Here is an 18,832-nt window from a genome sequence, read left to right as displayed (position 1 = left end):
ACCTAAGGTGCGCCCCTGTGTTAGAAATGCCCATAGCACTCCTCCCGAAGAGGGTCATCAGTATAAATTCTGCTAACTCTTCTGGCTGCTTCCCTCAGCTCACCAACATTACTGCCGTCTTGCCCAGGTTAAACTGCAGCCAATGAGTTCCAATATGTCACAAGCTCTTCTAGTCACTAAGACACTGGGTCTACTGATTTGGTCAGGTCAGATATAATAGAACTGGGTGACATCATTATACTGAATATATGGCCGTCCATGTCTCCTCATTAACTTTTCCAGGAGCCATATGTACATATTCACCCAGAGAGGTGGGAATATGGTACCCTGTACCACCCTGCAAGAGAGAACCATTGTCCACAATTACCTTCTGGGTTCTCTTAGTAAGATAAGAATGGATCTACTCATGAGTGAACTCCACCCACTCCTGCTAAGGGCCATGAGTCAACAAACATTCATGATCAATGGTAGCAAAAGATGCCAATAGATCTAAAAGTATCTGCACAGACATGATCTCTTCCTAGCTGTGGATGAAGATAATCAACTAATACAATCAATTAAATTTCTACCACATGTCCAATTGACTATGTGAGGTCAAGGAAATCTGAGGATTCAAGAAATCACCAGTATTAATCACCACTTTCAATGAACTTTCCAAAAAATAGAAGATTAGATACTGGTTGACAGGTAGCCAGACTGTCCGTGTTAAGAGTTGGTAGCTTGAGCACTGGCCTCATAACAATCTTTAAGAACATCTAGCATCCTCCCCAATCCTCCACATGAGGAAAAGCTGACATCTCAAACAATAGAAACAATATTTTCCCACTGGCTTTCACCAGCCAGGCAGGTTGAGGGTACAGATCACAGGCTGTAACACAAAGCTACTTCAGTTGTTCCATCACCTCATTGAGCAATACTGGCTTAAATTCAAGCACAAAATTTGCTCCCATAAACACTGTTCTGTGTCCACAACAGTAGACAGGTCAGTCTGAATCCAAGCAATTGTATCAGCAAAGTAAGACGAAAATTCTTCACCATGAGAAAAACTAGACTCTAACAAAGCAGGCTGTCAATCACTTGAAACAATTCTGCTGTGTGTGACTGCAGATGTTGTGACAGAGCTGGAAGAAAACTTTTAGAGCATGCATCTATTAAAAAATCTACTTCATAAATGGTTGGGCTGAGCCTGAGACTTCTGTCATTGGCACTCTAGCTGACTCTCCTCCCATTCATCTGTTGCAGATCATTCTACAGACATAGTGACCTGTGAAGCAGAGACCAGTAGAGAGGGAATTTAGGGGCCACCGGATTGGTAGTGGAGGATGAATGATTATTATGAAGTCCTGATGAACAATCAACATAGTGGATAATCAAAACAACTTTATTTTTCAAAGCTGCCTAGAACTCTTTGACTTCATCGCCTTCCACTGGTGGATCATTAAAACAGGTCCCTCACCCTGTTGGGGTAGGTGCATTCCAAACAGAAGCCGAAGGAGACAATCGTCAGTCTATAGCAGAGGGTGAATTATTCTTCCCTCCCAACAGGCAAATCCAGAGTGCGCCCAAACTTATGAGTGGATCTTACAGTCACCTGGGACAATACTAGTGTTACTGTGGCAGCCATAAAAGTATCAGCCAATCCACAAGAATTACCAACTACATGGACAGTAAAATCACCAAACATTAAGTTTCGACTATTCCAGTGCCATAACTATGGAGAACTGATCACCCCATCTGGGCCCCTATGTTAGAGCAGGTTCAGGGTGACTTACACACCAACCCTATCCTTTTCCCATCATGCACCAAGTGGACATACTTAACTCAATATACCTATAGGGCAGCAGATCTGCATGACAGGTTGGATGCAAAATCCTCCCCTGCATCACCTCTTCTTCATGCTTTGTCATTCCCCTACCCATCATCAAAGGGATTGTGGGATCTTAGCCCTTGTAACCATTAATCCCGAGTCCCTCACATGCCCAGCATGTGACATCATTCAATCTTCTCAGCAAAGAGACACAGCTGGGTACACAAGTAAGAACCGATCGGATAGGCTGCTGAGCTCTCCATAACCAATGTCTAAGAACGATTCCAAATATTTGGTATAATTATACTTAAAAAATAAGCTTCATTTATAAAACAAAGACATGAAAGAGACAATGCCAACATCATTTAGGAGGTCTCTCCTTGACATTAAACAAACGGTACAAGGAAGAAACAAATTATATGTACTATATTTGGTTGGGATAACTCACTATCCAATGAATCCAGCCCTGACCTACAGCCATCTAAAGCCTTAATAGAATTTAATATTAATTTGAACTATATACAGAAATTAAATGGGCCAAATTCATCCTTGGAACAATTCCAGGGCTTCCCTGGTGATGTTCTAGAGTGAATTTGGCCTAATATCTTCAAGTACTTTTGCTTAAGAACGGCACATGTGGAAAACACTTCACCTGCAAACTGTGGAACAAACAGTAGAAACTGGCTATTTCTAAATCATAGCAATATGTTTTGCTCTTGGATGAGGATAATTTCACAGAAGTGTACATTACTGAAGCTTTGAAAAGTTCTCTAAGCAGCACAGGTATATTCAGATAAATTTGTTTTTGTCTCTGTCCTTTAAATATCTCTTCTGCCAGGATCAGGAGAACATAAGGACAGTTCTGATGAAGAAATCATTAAGTTTACCCTTTCAAAAATGTCTGAAGATCTTGATCTGATCTATGATCATATTTTCATCATTCCGGTGGCATTTTTCCCTATAAGGTAGCTTTAAAATTGCCCCTAAAATCATGCAAAATGTCTTTTAGCAGCCCAGAAAAGAAAAACGTGCCACTCTTTTACTGGTACAGTTTAATTTCAAATTTTATATAAGCCAGACCTGCCTTTCTTCACAGTGGGGTCCTTATCATGTGTTTCCCTTGAAGCATTCTTATTTGGAGTCAGACTTTAAATGTATGGACCCAAGAACTTACACAGCATTTCAGAAATCAGAACTCAATTTATTTTAGTATAAGAAATCTGACTCTGTTAAAGAAAAAAAAAAAAGCACAAAATATCCCTATCTCTAAAGACAGCTTTAAACATGAAAAGTTTTTTGTATTTTTTGTTTTCAGATTGCTTACGTACCTTCAAGTTTCAGTTAGGATGGCTGTGGTCATTTTTAAAGATACAATTTGTTTCAGACTCTATAAACCAGACATTAGTGCAAAGGAAGCTGGTATATGAAGATGTAAGATAGACATTAGCGTCAGTTTAATAGAAAATTACCTTTTATCAATAAGAATAAAGTTCATTATCTTCTAACCCACAGATGGTACATGCACAAAGGCTATGGATTACAGCTTAGCAATAGGCTCAGTTCCATTCTCGCCCCACCCACCCCCAACCCCCAAGATTCACTAATGAGAAAAATGTCCTGGAAAAATAGAAAAGGGAGATGTTTTATTTAACTAGATTTCAATTATATTTCTGGAAGAATAGTTATCAAAATAGATTCAGCTATGAAGTTTTAAAAATGTAATTTTTTGCCACAATTAAATAATATAGTAATAGTAAAAATATCAACATGAATGTTAAAAGACGGGACTTTATAATACCAGTACCATTAAAAGCAGAATTTAACGGGGAATCTGGATTTAAAAGAGGAATCACATATCACCAGGTAGTAAGTTCCACAGACATGAGGCAAAATAACTAAAAGCTGTTTCCCAAGATCACCTCAAATTATACTGTATAATAAATCAACAAACTTAGGAGCCCATGCTACAATTCACTGCACACAGGTGGGACCCCCTGCACCCACTTAGTGCCCCATCAAAGTCAACGGAGCTCCACAGGGACTCAGAGGATTCCACTCCTAGGTAACAACATTGCAGGAGGACTAAAATCTTAGGGCCTTATCCTGTGCTCACTGAAGTCAATGACAAACATCCATTGACTTCAATGGGAGCAAGAACAGAAGTAGAGACAGGCACTTAGACCCAATTTTTCAATGGTCCACTAACCTTGGGTGCCCAAGTTTTTTGGTCCCATCTAGGTGTCTGTTTCAGTTTCATCTGCTCCTGCTGGCTATTCCTCACTTCAAGTTACAAGTATAACTTCAAAGAAATAAAAATGACCTCTGAACTATTTTAGGATCCTAACAGTGAGCATAAGCACTGTGGCCTGAAGCCAAAGAGAGAAGGGAGATAACTGAGTGAGCTCTCTGATGGTATCAGCTAGAGAGCAAGGGGAGTCAACTGAGCAAGAAATACTTCATTTGTATATTAATTTTAGGTAATTTGGGGACATTGGAGTATAATTTGACTATATTTTGTACTTGGGGGCCATATTTTTGAGGTTACACTGTTGGGAACCCACCTGGGCAAAGCCTGGACAGTGACTTGGCATGGGATCACCCTAATAATGATAACTGATATTTGCTGATATTGTGGGGTAAGAGGCCCTGGACAAAGCTAGAGACAAAGAGAGAGAGGACATGTTTTTGGTTTGCTGCTGGGAATGTCTCTGTGGGCAGCAGGGACTCTGAAAGAACTCCTCTAAGAACTGTACTTGCCTTATGTGGACAGAGCTTCCTAGATGTTCCAGTTATGTAGCCAGTGGCAGGCGATGGTCAGAGCCCAGCAGCAGTTATGATCATCTGCACAGCAAGCAAAGCAAGGCCAATTGGGCCCCACCACAGCACCCAGCAGACGAAGCAAAGCAGCAGTTGGATTCACCCACAGGCCACAGCTTCCAGCAGGCGAACAGCAGAGTGAGAGCAGTTGCATGCACTACAGTGGGAGCAGAGGTATTCATAGCAACCGTCTAAATCAGCCTATAGACTCTGGTGAGGCCTCACTGTCCTAGCTGCTGAAATTGTTACAGCAGGACAGGTGGTAGAGCCCCACAGCTGCCGATGAAACAGGGACCCTGATTTTCCTGGACTCTTGGAACCACAAACTGTGAGTAAGGAAGTGGGGGACCCAGGAACTGCAAGTGGGAAGCTGGGAGGCATAACAAACTGCATCAGCCATTCAGGCTCCAGTTGTTTGGGACTGTGACTTATGCACGCTGAGGTAAATGGTGATGGAAGGTGTTAAATTGTAAATATTTGTCCCAGTTCAACCTGGCCTTTCCCATTTCTTTTTGTCCCCAAAAAAAGTTTGTTTGCTAAACCCCTGTGCTTGTGAGTGGATACAGATTTGCTAGCAAAGGTGCCCAGACCAGTTATAGGTTCCCAGAATACTAAAGTGGGGACAAAAGCCAAAAAATTAAGAAATTATAGAGAATCCCTTCAAAAATGGACCGACCCTTGTTGCTGCCGACACCACTGAAAAAGGGGTTCCAAGAGCATAATCAGAAAGAGATAGTTGAAATGGAAAGGTACATGCATTGCCTATGTGAATAATTATAGAGGTATCCTACCCATACAATACCTCATCTGCACCTGAAGCACATTCTCATCCATAAACATTTTCTTTTCCACTAACAGCCACCTTTCAGTTAGCTATAACTTTTTCTTAGAACTGCTTTCATTTGCCTCCCCTTTCCAAACCATGCTAAAAGAGATTTAATGAAGTGTATGCACATCAGTCTCTGAGGTTGGGACTATTATTTTTCCTCTGAGGCTCTGATATATACACCGCCGTGATGATTATACATAACGCTCATTAATGCTAAGGGACAGTCACATGCACGCCTGGCAAAGGAGAATAAACACCAATATGTTAGAGAACTAGGGACACCTTTCATATATTTTACTGATTCTGTTTAAACGCCTGCTTTTTTTGATGTCTGCAAGAAATAAGTACATTTCTCCCAAGAAAATTATATAGTGATTATTCATGTTCCGGAATGTATTTGTTTATTTTTTCTCTGTTGTTTTTTAAAATCTTACTGTTCATCAGACACTCTCAGGCATACTCTTTTCAGTGTACTACAGAAAGTCCTCAAACGAAGAGCAGTTCAAGACATCTGTTCGTAGGTCGCATTTTCTCTGCATCAAATCTATCAACTCTTTCCACAAGAAATACATCTAGAGCCTCTCCCTCCTAAATGATCATTAAAGGGTAAACTTGCTATTGAAACAGCTCCTCGGTTCCAAAAGCTAAATAACAACTTGCCCTGTGAAAGTTGTTGAATGAATATTCTTAGCTTCACGAAGGCAAAGATGTATAATAATACAAACGATAGTGCATGCTGTGGTAGATTGAGCACGAGAATGGGAGGCAGGAACTCTCAAGGTCTATAGCTGACTTGCTGCATTACCTCAGAAAAGTTTCCTAATTTATGGCAATGCTTAAGAAATAAGCAAAACAAGTCTCAACAATATCTAATCCTTTTAGAATACTGGTTTGTTGCTTCTGATACTATGTATTTTCTCAGAAATAATCTGTAACTAATAGTTACGGAAATACAGGTTCTCTTAGTCAAATTATAGAGCATAGATAAAAGTGAAATTCACTAACAAGGCTACATTGACCTTATGAACATAAGAATGGCCATACTGGATCAGACCAATGGTCCATCTAGCCCAGTATCCTGTCTTCCAACAATGGCCAATGTCAGGTGCTTCAGAGGGAATGAACAGAACAGGTAATCATCAAGTGATCCATCTCCCATCACCCATCCCCAGCTTCTGGCAAACAGAGGCTAGGGGCACTTCAAAGCATGGTTTTGCATCCCTGCCCATCCTGGCTAATAGCCACTGATGGATCTATCCTCCATTAACTTATCCAGTTCTTTTTTGAAACCTGTTATAGTCTTGGCCTTCACAACATCCTCTGGCAATGATTTCCACAGGTTGACTGTGCGTTTTGTGAAGAAATACTTCCTTTTGTTTGTTTTAAACCTGCTGCCTATTAATTTCATTTGGTCATCCCTAGTTCTTCTGTTATGAGAAGTAAATAACACTTCCTTATTTTCTTTCTCCACACCAGTCACAATTTTATAGACCTCTATCATATCCCCTTTAGTAGTCTCTTTTCCAAGCTGCAAAGTACAATACAGTATCTTATACTTTTCATTATGAAATCATCGAATATTGCATAGTTTGTTAAAATGAAAAATTAAACATAATGACTTGACATGAAGTGCCTTCTGTGAAGACATATTGAAATGTTGTCTTGGCGTCTGCACATGCAAGGGAAAGGGAATGAAAACTAAGAGAGTCACCACACCATTGTACATAAGCAGCCTCTCTCACTCTAGCTGTGATTTGCTATTGCTGTACTACAGTCAGTGGAATGTAACAATCTGTTTTTGCAGTATTGGAGTTTTGACATTAACTTCAAAAGGGCCAGGTGTCACCCATAGAATTTAAGGCCAGAAAGGACCATTATGATCACTTATCTGGCCCCCTGTATAACACAAACCATAAAATTTCACCAAGTGGTCCCTGCACCAAGCCCATAACTTCTGGTTGAGCTAGAGCATATCTGTCAGAAAGACACCCAGTCTTGATTAAATATTTCAAGTGATAGAGACTCCACCACATCCCTACGTACCTTGTTACAACAATTCACTACCCTCACTATAAACATATTTTAAAAGTGGGGAGGAGCAAATTGAAAGAGACAGAAAGACCCTTTCTGCAGTACAAATATGTCTTGTGTTCTATGATTGAAATGCATTATCATCTGGAGTTCTTCCCTATTATTTATTGTTTTTAATGTGACTCATCACCACAGTATCTGAGCACCTTACAAAGATGAATTAAAGGGAATTGTGTGGCTAAATCCCCAGTCCCTTTTTTGTTTCCCCTTCCTCAGACTTCTCAGTTCTCTCTGCTTCATAGAACAACCAATGACAGATAATCAAACAGCAAATTGGCAGAAGGCAATTTAATAAAAAAAAGTATAGTTACTAGTGTATTCACCTTCTTACTTTCTCTTGACATAATGGCTGTATAGAGACGCAGAGCCAGCAAATCAACTTGAAACAGGACAGGAAAAGATAGTGAAGAAAAATAAAACAAACATGCTGGTACCAGTATGCTGCAATTTTCATGAGGTCCTATTCCAATTAGAATCACAAATGTTCCTTGAAGAGGATTTTTAATTTAAAGCAGTCTGGTTGCATGACCTAATTTAAATTTTGCTACAGAGATTTGATTGCAGAATGTTTACTGCAGACAGTGATGTTGTGGCCAAAAAAGAAGTGGGTAATCTAATCTAAATTCTGTATTTCCCATATGAAAAGTAGGTAAACTCAGTTTACCCTCAACTACACCACTGACTGCAGAGGTTTGAAATGGAGAGTTTATCTAAATATTTATTTTACATAAATGTGCAGTTTAACAGCAACAAAGTGACTAGACCTCCCTTACCCAACATGCGGTTCACATGTGATATACTCAACAAGAGTAAAAGAACTAGGGGTAACTGTGAGCAGCTCTGTGAAAACATTTTAATAATGGGCAGTAGTCGTCAAAACAGCAAATCAAATATAAGGATGTAATAAAGTACTGCATAGAAAATATTGCTGATATGATAGCGTCTCACCTAGCTTGGAGTTTCATTATAGTTTATTTCACGGTGCATAATTAACCCGTGGAACGCATTGCCACAAGATATCGTAGAAGCAAAAGATCTCAGGAGGACTCCACAAATTTGCATATCTTCACAGAAAATCAGATCACCCATTAGAAGAGATATAAACTGTGAGCTTCACAACATAAGCCAATAACTAATTGCTCTGAGTGAAGAAGACATGTCCCCTCTGGGCAGATTATTCCATAATACCCATTATGGGATTTCTTGAACATGTTCCTTAAGCATCTGGTATTGGCCACTGTCAGAGACAGGGTAACAGACTGGATCATCTACTGGGGTGATCCAGTTTGGCAGTGCTATATTCCTCTAGCCTTTGGAAAGCTGGCCCTGACAGTCTCTTGCCTTTCTTATGCATTCATTTGGTGATCTGCATTCTTTGCGCCATAAAATTTACAGCCCCAAACTCTTAGGTTGGCAGGCTCCTGTTACTGTTCTTTTTCTATTATATTAACACACACAAAAATTAATCAGCTCTTCTTGGTACTTAGATGAAATAATTTGAATCTCTCTTTTCCTTTAATACTGAATTTAAAAGAGGACTTTATGGTGTTGCAAGACAGTGGTATTCACAAAGGCAGCTCTGACCTGAGTTCTTTGTGATGTTTCTTCACCTCATGTAATTACCAAGGACTTCATCTAACATCAAGTGACTTGCTTTTGGCAATTCACTCTTCTTATAAAGCACCCAAGCTTTCAAGGAAGTCTGCTGAAAGTCTTGAAAGATACACGTGTCTTAATAATATTACAGATTGCCTCAAGGAGAAAACAGAATAGTCACTGACTTAACAAATGTATCTTTTTCTGTGAGCTAGTCTGTCACCCACGTTACTGACCAAAACTTATTTTTGACTGAGAACAGAAAAAAAATTAAGTAACATCATCTCATTTTTTAACAGTGTTCATTTTACATCACTAGCTGTATCACTGCACTTCTTGTGTTACTTACTGGTACAACAGAAAAGAGGAAAAAATGGTTAAAAACTACAGTGAATTTTGTTCTTCTTTGTGAAATATTGCAAGCAATGTTCCAATTTTTGTGAAATACCTAGGCATCTCCAAAGCGAGGGCCCAACATTTAAAGACTGCTGAGTGCCCTAAACTCCCACTCAATAAAGACACTCAGCTCCATAAAAGCATTAAGCACCTCAGACAATTGGGGTCATTGAATCATAGAAACATAGGACTGGAAGGGACCCTGAGAGTTCATCTAGTCCAGCTCCCTGTACTAAAGCAGGACCAAGTATATCTAGACCATCCCTAAAAGGTGTTTGTCCAATCTGTTCTTAAAAACCTCAAATGATGGGTATTCCACAACCTCCCTTGGCAGACAATTCCAGAGCTTAGCTACCTTTTAGTTAGAAAGTCTTTCATAATATCTAACCTAAATCTCCCTTGCTACAAATTAAGCCCATTGCTTTCTGATGTGTTACTCATTTTATAGAAAACATTTATATAACTTTTGGCCTCTATTTTATTGTATATGTTTTATAAATTAGACTGAAAAGGTTTAGAACAGTTTGGCTTCACCTTAATCAACATCATTCTTGTACTGGGACCACAAATCTACACATCCTTAAACAATTTGTAAGGCCGAGCCAGTGCAAATTTCCAGTTATATTGTAAAAAGATGAAGTTCATATCAGACATCCTCTGATGAACAAAACCAACAGTAGGAGAAATGCCACCATACATAGACAAACATGAACACATCCAGACAAAACCCATAAATGAAGGTCAAACTTACATCACAGTAGACTATATCGTATAGTGTACCGCCCCACAAAGAATTGCTGAAAACGGTAACATATCTGCAGGGCATCCTCAGAGTCAGACTAGAAACTAAAAAGAAAATTAAAGTTTTAAATGGGCTCCAGCACTATAACTTATAAAACATCATGAGAGACGCTAGATATTTCTAACCTAAGTTGTTAACTACTAATTTTCTTAAAACTGAATGCCAAATCTGCTTGCACATGTGGAATTTACTCACCTGGATTAAGGATGCCATCTCAAATTTAGCTACAGCCAGGAGAGCACTGCTCCACCAAATCTCATGCAGGATCTTGTGCAATGGCAGTATCGTAGCCAATGAGATTAATCCGAGGCATGATTATTGCTAATTGAAATTTTTTTCCACATGTTGAGAAGGATCTTCTTAGTAGCCAAAGCGATTCTCAAATATTTGCTCGAAGACAGTAAGTGACTAATGTCTCCTTTAATGACTAACTTCAACCTCGGTGAAACTGCTGCTGCAAGGCTAAATGAATTCTAATTAAGAGCTGTGCCATAGGGCATTCCCACAGTAAATGTGTTAGAGAACCTCTGATGTCACAACATTGCCGCTATGTAAATAATAACGCAAGAGGCATCTTGTGAAGCCATAGTGGGGTTTAATAAATTCTATGTACGGTTTTATATCTTGCAACCTACCTCTTGATATTGCCAAATAGGATGGAATAAATTTGTACAGTACAGTGCAGACATTGCTCCCTTCCAAACTTATTTGTTTTTCCAAGTGTCCACTGGCACCATGTGGCCTGCAGCACCTGCCACATGGTTGATGTATAGGAGCAGCACATGTGAAGGCTGCTCAGCTACTTACTGCCTTCCATGCCCCAGTTCTTTCATTCTAGTCTGAATTTTGGCCAAGCTATCAGAGGAGTCTGAGTGTGGTTTGAATAGAATATCACCACCTTTCTTCCTCGGTTGTTGTTAATGTTAGTTTTCCATCATGATCCAATAATCTGCACCTGACATTCTCACAAACAGCTCTCACACCCATTTTGGGAGCATTTTGTACACAGAGTAATTTATAAAGCCCAGAAATAGGACATTTCAATGTAGCTTTGCATAGTACACTATCCCAATAAGAAAATACTGACAGTCATCCAAAAGTCTCATTTCTTCCTCCTCAGAACTCTATATCTACATAGTCACCATTTTGGCCAAGCAATAAGCCTAATTCATCCTGACATTAAAACTTAAATTTTCCCATTACCACAAAGGTCCCCAAAGTGTGGATACTCCTTTATCTTTTCACTTGTGTTAAAGTGAACTTCTCATATATTTACTGATGTATTTTAACCAACCAAAGGCCTGGATAAACCAATACAGGTATATCTTCAAAATCTTAGAAGCAACCATGCAGAAAATTAAGACTGAATTCTCAAGTGATGAGCCAGAATACTTGGGAAGCAGATGTTCTTTTAATAAGCAAGCCTATTAAGAGACTGACACTTAGGAGACAAGTTATTCTGGCACTGAAAAATATGGTAGACACTAAAGCCTGATTTGCAACATCAAATACAAAACAGTGACAAAATCTGCTGAATTTACTATAACCATGATCAAAAAACGTCCCCCAGAAGTCTTATATATCATCCAAAAATACACCAATTTTTAACAATAAAAATTCTGCATTGATTAGATATAGAAATTCTACAAAACTTGATCCTGCCATGTCTAGGAATGCTCTTTTTATTTACTTTTTAATGCCAAAAAAATAAAATACAATGACCTTCTTACCAGTGATAGGTGCTAGGTTGCCAGTCCTGGAGACCATAGCAGATGCAGAACAAAGAGATATGCAGTGAAAGGTGCCCTGACCACATTGTCCAATCAATGCAAGGACCTGGAGAGATCACTTCTAGGGGGATACAAGCTATCTTAGATTTCAAAGCCTAGTGTCCCCTCTCCTGAAACTGCCAGCAAGGATACCAACAAATCAATGCTAACTGTGATGGTCACTTTTGCGATTGGTCACTTGTTCATTAGGGAACAGACTGAGACCCGGCCAGGCTTTCTGTTTCATAACAACAAGGAAAGCCTTCATCCTCCTCTTCCCTCAATATTGCCCTTTCCTCCCTTCTTTTTCCAACTCCTATGATCCAGTTAACCAAGCCCCTGAATTTTTTGCCCTTATTTAACAAAACAAAACCCACAGTGATACAAATAATTATTTTTAAAAGCAGAGCTACCACATTGTTTGCCCCCCATTCTCATTTCTATGTTGCATCCCCTTCACCTCTGCCCCTTTGGTCTGTTTCTCTATTTAGATTTTTAGTTCTTCCAGGTAGGGACTCTCTCTTTTTTTAATGAGGCTGTACAGCACCCAGCAGGGCCCCGATCCTGAATGGAACCACTAGACATTACCAGAATAAAAATAAGTAATAATCACCACAACAGTTCAAGACTCACTAGCCCTCCTGAAATAAATCTGTAGAGTTGAAAACTTGTTCTTTGGGATTAATCCTGCAAACAGGTCCCCACTTGAGGTCCCTTATTCCCGTGCAAACTCCCACTGAATTCAAGGGAACTCAGGGTATGTGTGCATGTTATCTATTTGCAGGATCAATTCCATTATTTGCATTCCCAATAAAGAGTTCAGAGATTTGTGTAATAATTTTAAATCTACACATCTTTAAACAAAAAATAGAAAACACAAGCAGTTCTAGAAATAGCTATATGGAAAAATGTATTGAATACTGCTACACATTAGCTTCAGTAGGAGGTTTGTAAATGCCAGCTCTTAAGTACTAATCTGTAAAACATTTCAGAGAACTGACAGAACAAATTACATCTTATAACAGTCCACAATCATCTACTGGGGCAATTATTCTCTCAAAGAGAAGTAAAAGATAAAATACATGCTAGATTGATTTTCCAAGAATTATTCTTACATTTTTAAGATGCCTCTAATAATACCTCATTTCAGGTACTTCTTTTAGATTGTATCATAACAGAATGGTTAATGTAGCTAGATTTGTTTATCACGAGCGAACCAAGGATAAATTGTTTGAAAAAAAACAACTACGTGCTACTATGTCTAATGGATAATCACTGCATTTATAACTTAGTCTTTATATTCAATTTTGCTGTGCTGGCTTATTATCCTTTGCAGTGACAATCACCATAGTCTGTCCTTGAAATGGCTACTGTTACGTTCAGAAAATATGTTTACGCCACTTCGTTGTTGTTATTTTGTTGTTTATTTCTTACATACATGCGCAGAGCATTAGAACATAAATGGATGAGAGGCAAGCAGGCCACCCCTGAATAGGGCTGCTTGGACACCTTGGTAGCTGCCTCAGGTTCCTTATGCCCCTTACGGAATTCTGCAACCATCACACCAAGACTTTTGAGTAAGGGTTGCCAACTTTCTAAGTGCAGAAAACCAAAACACCCTTGCCCTAGGCCCCACTCTCCCCCACCCCTTCTCTGAGGCCCCACCCCCGTCACATGGTCTCCCCCACCCGTGCTCACTTGCTCATTTTCACTGGGCTGGGGAAGAGTGTGTGTGGGGGGGGAAGGGATCTGGCTGGGGGTGCGGGGTTTGAGGTGCAGGAGGGGCCTACGGGCTGGGACAAGGGGTTGGGGTGCAGAAGGGGGTGCGGAATCCAGCTGGGGGTGCAGGCTCTAGGGTGGGACCAGGAATAAGGGGTTTAGGGTGCAAGAAGGGGCTCTGGGCTGGGGGTGGGGCCGAGGGGTTCGGAGTGTGGGAAGGGGCTCCAGGCTGGGGCAGGGTATTGGGGTGTGGGAGGGGATGAGGTCTCCGGCTGTGGGTCCAGGCTCTGGAGTAGGGTCAGGGATAAGGGGTTTAGAGTGCAAGAAGGGCTCTGGGCTGGGGCCAAGAGGTTCAAAGTGTGGGAGGGAACTCAGGACTGGAACAGGAAGTTGAGATGCGGGGGGTGCTGGCTCCAGGAGGGAGTTTGGGTGCAGGATGAGGTTCAGGGCTGGGGAAGGGAGTTGGGCTGTGGGAGGGGGTTTGGGGTGCAGGCTTCGGGCAGCGCTGACCTCAGGCAGCTCCAGGGAAGTAGCGACATGTCCCTCCAGCTCTTAGACAGAGAAGAGGCCATTTGGCTCCGTGTGCTTCCCCCGCAGCTCCCATTGGCTGCAGTTCCCAGCCAATGGGACCTGGAGAGCCGACTCTCAGGGTGGGGGCAGCACGTGGCGTCCCACTGGCCGACCCTCCACCTAGGAGCCAGACACTCTGGCCACTTCCTGGGAACCACGCAGAGCCTGCCAGCCCAGGAGCCTGCCAGCCCCGCTGCAGTCAACCAGACTTTTAGCAGCCCGGTCAGGTGTGCTGACCAGAGCTGGCAGGGTCATTTTTCAACTGGGTGTTCCAGGTGAAAACTGGACACCTGGCAACCCTACCTTCGATGCATATGTCTAGGCAAAAGTATGGAGGAGTGGAGGGTGCCCTAGACCTATCATCCTCTCTTTAGACCATTCAGACAGAGTTCAAAGGTCAGACGAAGTCTAGACATTCAGCGCCTCAATGGTTGCAGCTTCTACCAGAGAGAAACAGATCTGAGCTGCTGCTGGTTGCCTAATGCCTCAATGAGGGCACATTTCTGTCAGGGTGATGTCCCTTAGCCTTACTCCAACCAAGGAATACCCACAAGGCAGTGGGGGCTAGAGTTTTGAGACACCCTATACTCGACTTACTCTGGAGGTTGCAACATTGTGATATTTTATAGGTGCTACCTCAGAAGTATCTCCTCCACATAGCCACCAGGCCCTCCAGTCAGATGCAGTTTATAGCCATACTTCCTAGATTACGGAATGCTATTCGAGGAAGGACTGCTAGGCAGAGATGGCGTTCACCTTTCGAGGGGGGGAAGACCCTATTTGGACACAGACTGGCTAACCTAGTGAGGAGGGCTTTAAACTAGGTTTGACAGGGACAGGTGAGCAAAGCCCACAGTTAAGTGGGGAACATGGAGACCTGGGAGATGGGTCGGAAACGAGAGGGAGTGTGGGCTATATTGGCAGAGAGAAAGGAGGGTCAGGACAAAACTGGGAGGAAAGATCAAACCAGTATCTTAGATGCCTATATACAAATGCGAGAAGTATGGGTAATAAGCAGGAAGAACTGGAAGTGCTAATAAATAAATACAACTATGACATTGTTGGCATCACTGAAACTTGGTGGGATAATACACATGATTGGAATGTTGGTGTGGATGGCTACAGCTTGCTCAGGAAGGATAGACAGGGGAAAAAGGGACGAGGTGTTGCCTTATATATTAAAAATGTACACACTTGGACTGAGGTAGAGATGGACATAGGAGATGGAAGTGTTGAGAGTCTCTGGGTTAGGCTAAAAGGGGTAAAAAACAAGGGAGATGTCATGCTAGGAGTCTACAGGCCACCTAACCAGGTGGAAGAGGTGGATGAGGCTTTTTTTTAAGCAACTAACAAAATCATCCAAAGCCCAAGATTTGGTGGTGATGGGGGACTTCAACTATCCGGATATATGTTGGGAAAATAACACAGCAGGGCACAGACTATCCAACAAATTATTGGACTGCATTGCAAACAACTTTTTATTTCAGAAGGTTGAAAAAGCTACTAGGGGGGAAACTGTTCTAGACTTGATTTTAACAAATAGGGAGGAACTCATTGAGAATTTGAAAGTAGAAGGCAGCCTGGGTGAAAAGTGATCATGAAATCATAGAGTTTGCAATTCTAAGGAAGGGTAGAAGGGAGAACAGCAAAATAGAGACAATGGATTTCAGGAAGGCAGATTTTGGGAAGCTCAGAGAGCTGATAGGTAAGGTCCCATGGGAATCAAGACTGAGGGGAAAAACAACTGAGGAGAGTTGGCAGTTTTTCAAAGGGACACTATTAAGAGCCCAAAAGCAAGCTATTCCGCTGGTTAGGAAAAATAGAGAATGTGGCAAACGACCACCTTGGCTTAACCACGAGATCTTGCATGATCTAAAAAATAAAAAGGAGTCATATAAAAAATGGAAACTAGGACAGATTACAAAGGATGAATATAGGCAAACAACACAGGAATGCAGGGGCAAGATTAGAAAGGCAAAGGCACAAAATGAGCTCAAACTAGCTACAGGAATAAAGGGAAACAAGACGACTTTTTATCAATACATTACAAGCAAGAGGAAGACCAAAGACAGGGTAGGCCCACTGCTTAGTGAAGAGGGAGAAACAGTAACAGGAAACTTGGAAATGGCAGAGATGCTTAATGACTTCTTTGTTTCGGTCTTCACCGAGAAGTCTGAAGGAATGCCTAACATAGTGAATGCTAATGGGAAGAGGGTAGGTTTAGCAGATAAAATAAAAAAAGAACAAGTTAAAAATTACTTAGAAAAGTTAGATGCCTGCAAGTCACCAGGGCCTGATGAAATGCATCCTAGAATACTCAAGGAGCTAATAGAGGAGGTATCTGAGCCTCTAGCTATTATCTTTGAAAAATCATAGGAGACAGGAGAGATTCCAGAAGACTGGAAAAGGGCAAATATAGTGCCCATCTATAAAAAGGGAAATAAAAACAACCCAGGAAACTACAGACCAGTTAGTTTAACTTCTGTGCCAGGGAAGATAATGGAGCAAGTAATTAAGGAAATCATCTGCAAACACTTGGAAGGTGGTAAGGTGATAGGGAACAGCCAGCATGGATTTGTGAAGAACAAATCATGTCAAACCAATCTGATATCTTTCTTTGATAGGATAACGAGCCTTGTGGATAAGGGTGAAGCTGTGGATGTGGTATACCTAGACTTTAGTAAGGCATTTGATATGGTCTCGCATGATATTCTTATCAATAAGCTAGGCAAATACAATTTAGATGGGGCTACTATAAGGTGGGTGCATAACTCGCTGGATAACCATATGTTATTAATGGTTCCCAATCCTGCTGGAAAGGCATAACGAGTGGGGTACCGCAGGGGTCTGTTTTGGGACCGGCTCTGTTCAATATCATCATCAACGACTTAGATACTGGCATAGAAAGTACGCTTATTAAGTTTGCGGATGATACCAAACTGGGAGGGATTGCAACTGCTTTGGAGGACAGGGTCATAATTCAAAATGATCTGGACAAACTGGAGAAATGGTCTGAGTTAAACAGGATGAAGTTTAACAAAGACAAATGCAAAGTGCTCCACTTAGGAAGAAAAAATCAGTTTCACACATACAGAATGGGAAGAGACTGTCTAGGAAGGAGTACGGCAGAAAGGGATCTAGGGGTTATAGGGGACCATAAGCTAAATATGAGTCAACAGTGTGATGCTGTTGCAAAAAAAAGCAAACATGATTCTGGGATGTATTAACAGGTGTGTTGTGAGCAAGACACGAGAAGTCATTCTTCCGCTCTACTCTGTTCTGGTTAGGCCTCAGCTGGAGTATTGTGTCCAGTTCTGGGCACCGCATTTCAAAAAAGATGTGGAGAAATTGGAAAGGGTCCAGAGAAGAGCAACAAGAATGATTCAAGGTCTTGAGAACATGACCTATGAAGGAAGGCTGAAAGAATTGGGTTTGTTTAGTTTGGAAAAGAGAAGACTGAGAGGGGACATGATAGCAGTTTTCAGGTATCTAAAAGGGTGTCATAAGGAGGAGGGAGAAAACTTGTTCACCTTAGCCTCTAAGGATAGAACCAGAAGCAATGGGTTTAAACTGCAGCAAGGGAGGTCTAGGTTGGACATTAGGAAAAAGTTCCTAACTGTCAGGGTGGTTAAACACTGGAATAAATTGCCTAGGGAGGTTGTGGAATCTCCATCTCTGGAGATATTTAAGAGTAGGTTAGATAAATGTCTATCAGGGATGGTCTAGACAGTATTTGGTCCTGCCATGCGGGCAGGGGACTGGACTCGATGACCTCTCGAGGTCCCTTCCAGTCCTAGAATCTATGAATCTATACCCAGCCCCATAAATGGATGGGGCATTAAGAAAAAGAGTCTGTTTCCAGTTTTTGATAGAGATGGAATGGAGTGTAAGCCAACCATTTATGAATGGTTCATAAATACTTCTTGCCTTAAAAATAATAAGACTAGGGCTGTTGATTAATCGCAGTTAACTCACGCGATTAACTCAAAAAAAAGAATTGTGATTAATCGCCATTTTAATCACACTGATAAACAATAGAACACCAATTGAAATTTATTAAATATTTTTGGATGTTTTTCTACATTTTCAAATATATTGATTTCTATTACAACACAGAATACAACGTGTACAGTGCTCACTTTATATTATTATTTTTATTACAAATATTTGCACTATAAAAGTGATAAACAAAAGAAACAGGATTTTTTCAATTCATCTCATACAAGTACTGTACTGCAATCTCTTTATCGTGAAAGTGTAACTTACAAATGTAGATATTTTTGTTACATAACTGCACTCAAAAACAAAACAATATCAAACTTTAGAGCCTACAAGTCCACTCAGTCCTACTTCTTGTTCAGCCAATCACTAAGACAAACAAGTTTGTTTACATTGATGGAAGATACTGCTGCCTGCTTTTTATTTACAATGTCACC

General features: G+C 40.9%; 1 pseudogene; it reads left to right on the top strand.

Moving 5' to 3' along the window:
* Positions 1-10,602: 10,602 nt before the first annotated feature.
* Positions 10,603-10,753, top strand: LOC117874008 (annotated as a pseudogene).
* The last annotated feature ends 8,079 nt before the right edge of the window (positions 10,754-18,832 follow it).

The sequence above is a fragment of the Trachemys scripta genome, chromosome 2 (genome assembly GCF_013100865.1).
Source record: "Trachemys scripta elegans isolate TJP31775 chromosome 2, CAS_Tse_1.0, whole genome shotgun sequence".
Classification (NCBI taxonomy): domain Eukaryota; kingdom Metazoa; phylum Chordata; order Testudines; family Emydidae; genus Trachemys; species Trachemys scripta.
This window is presented reverse-complemented; position numbering and strand designations above follow the sequence as displayed.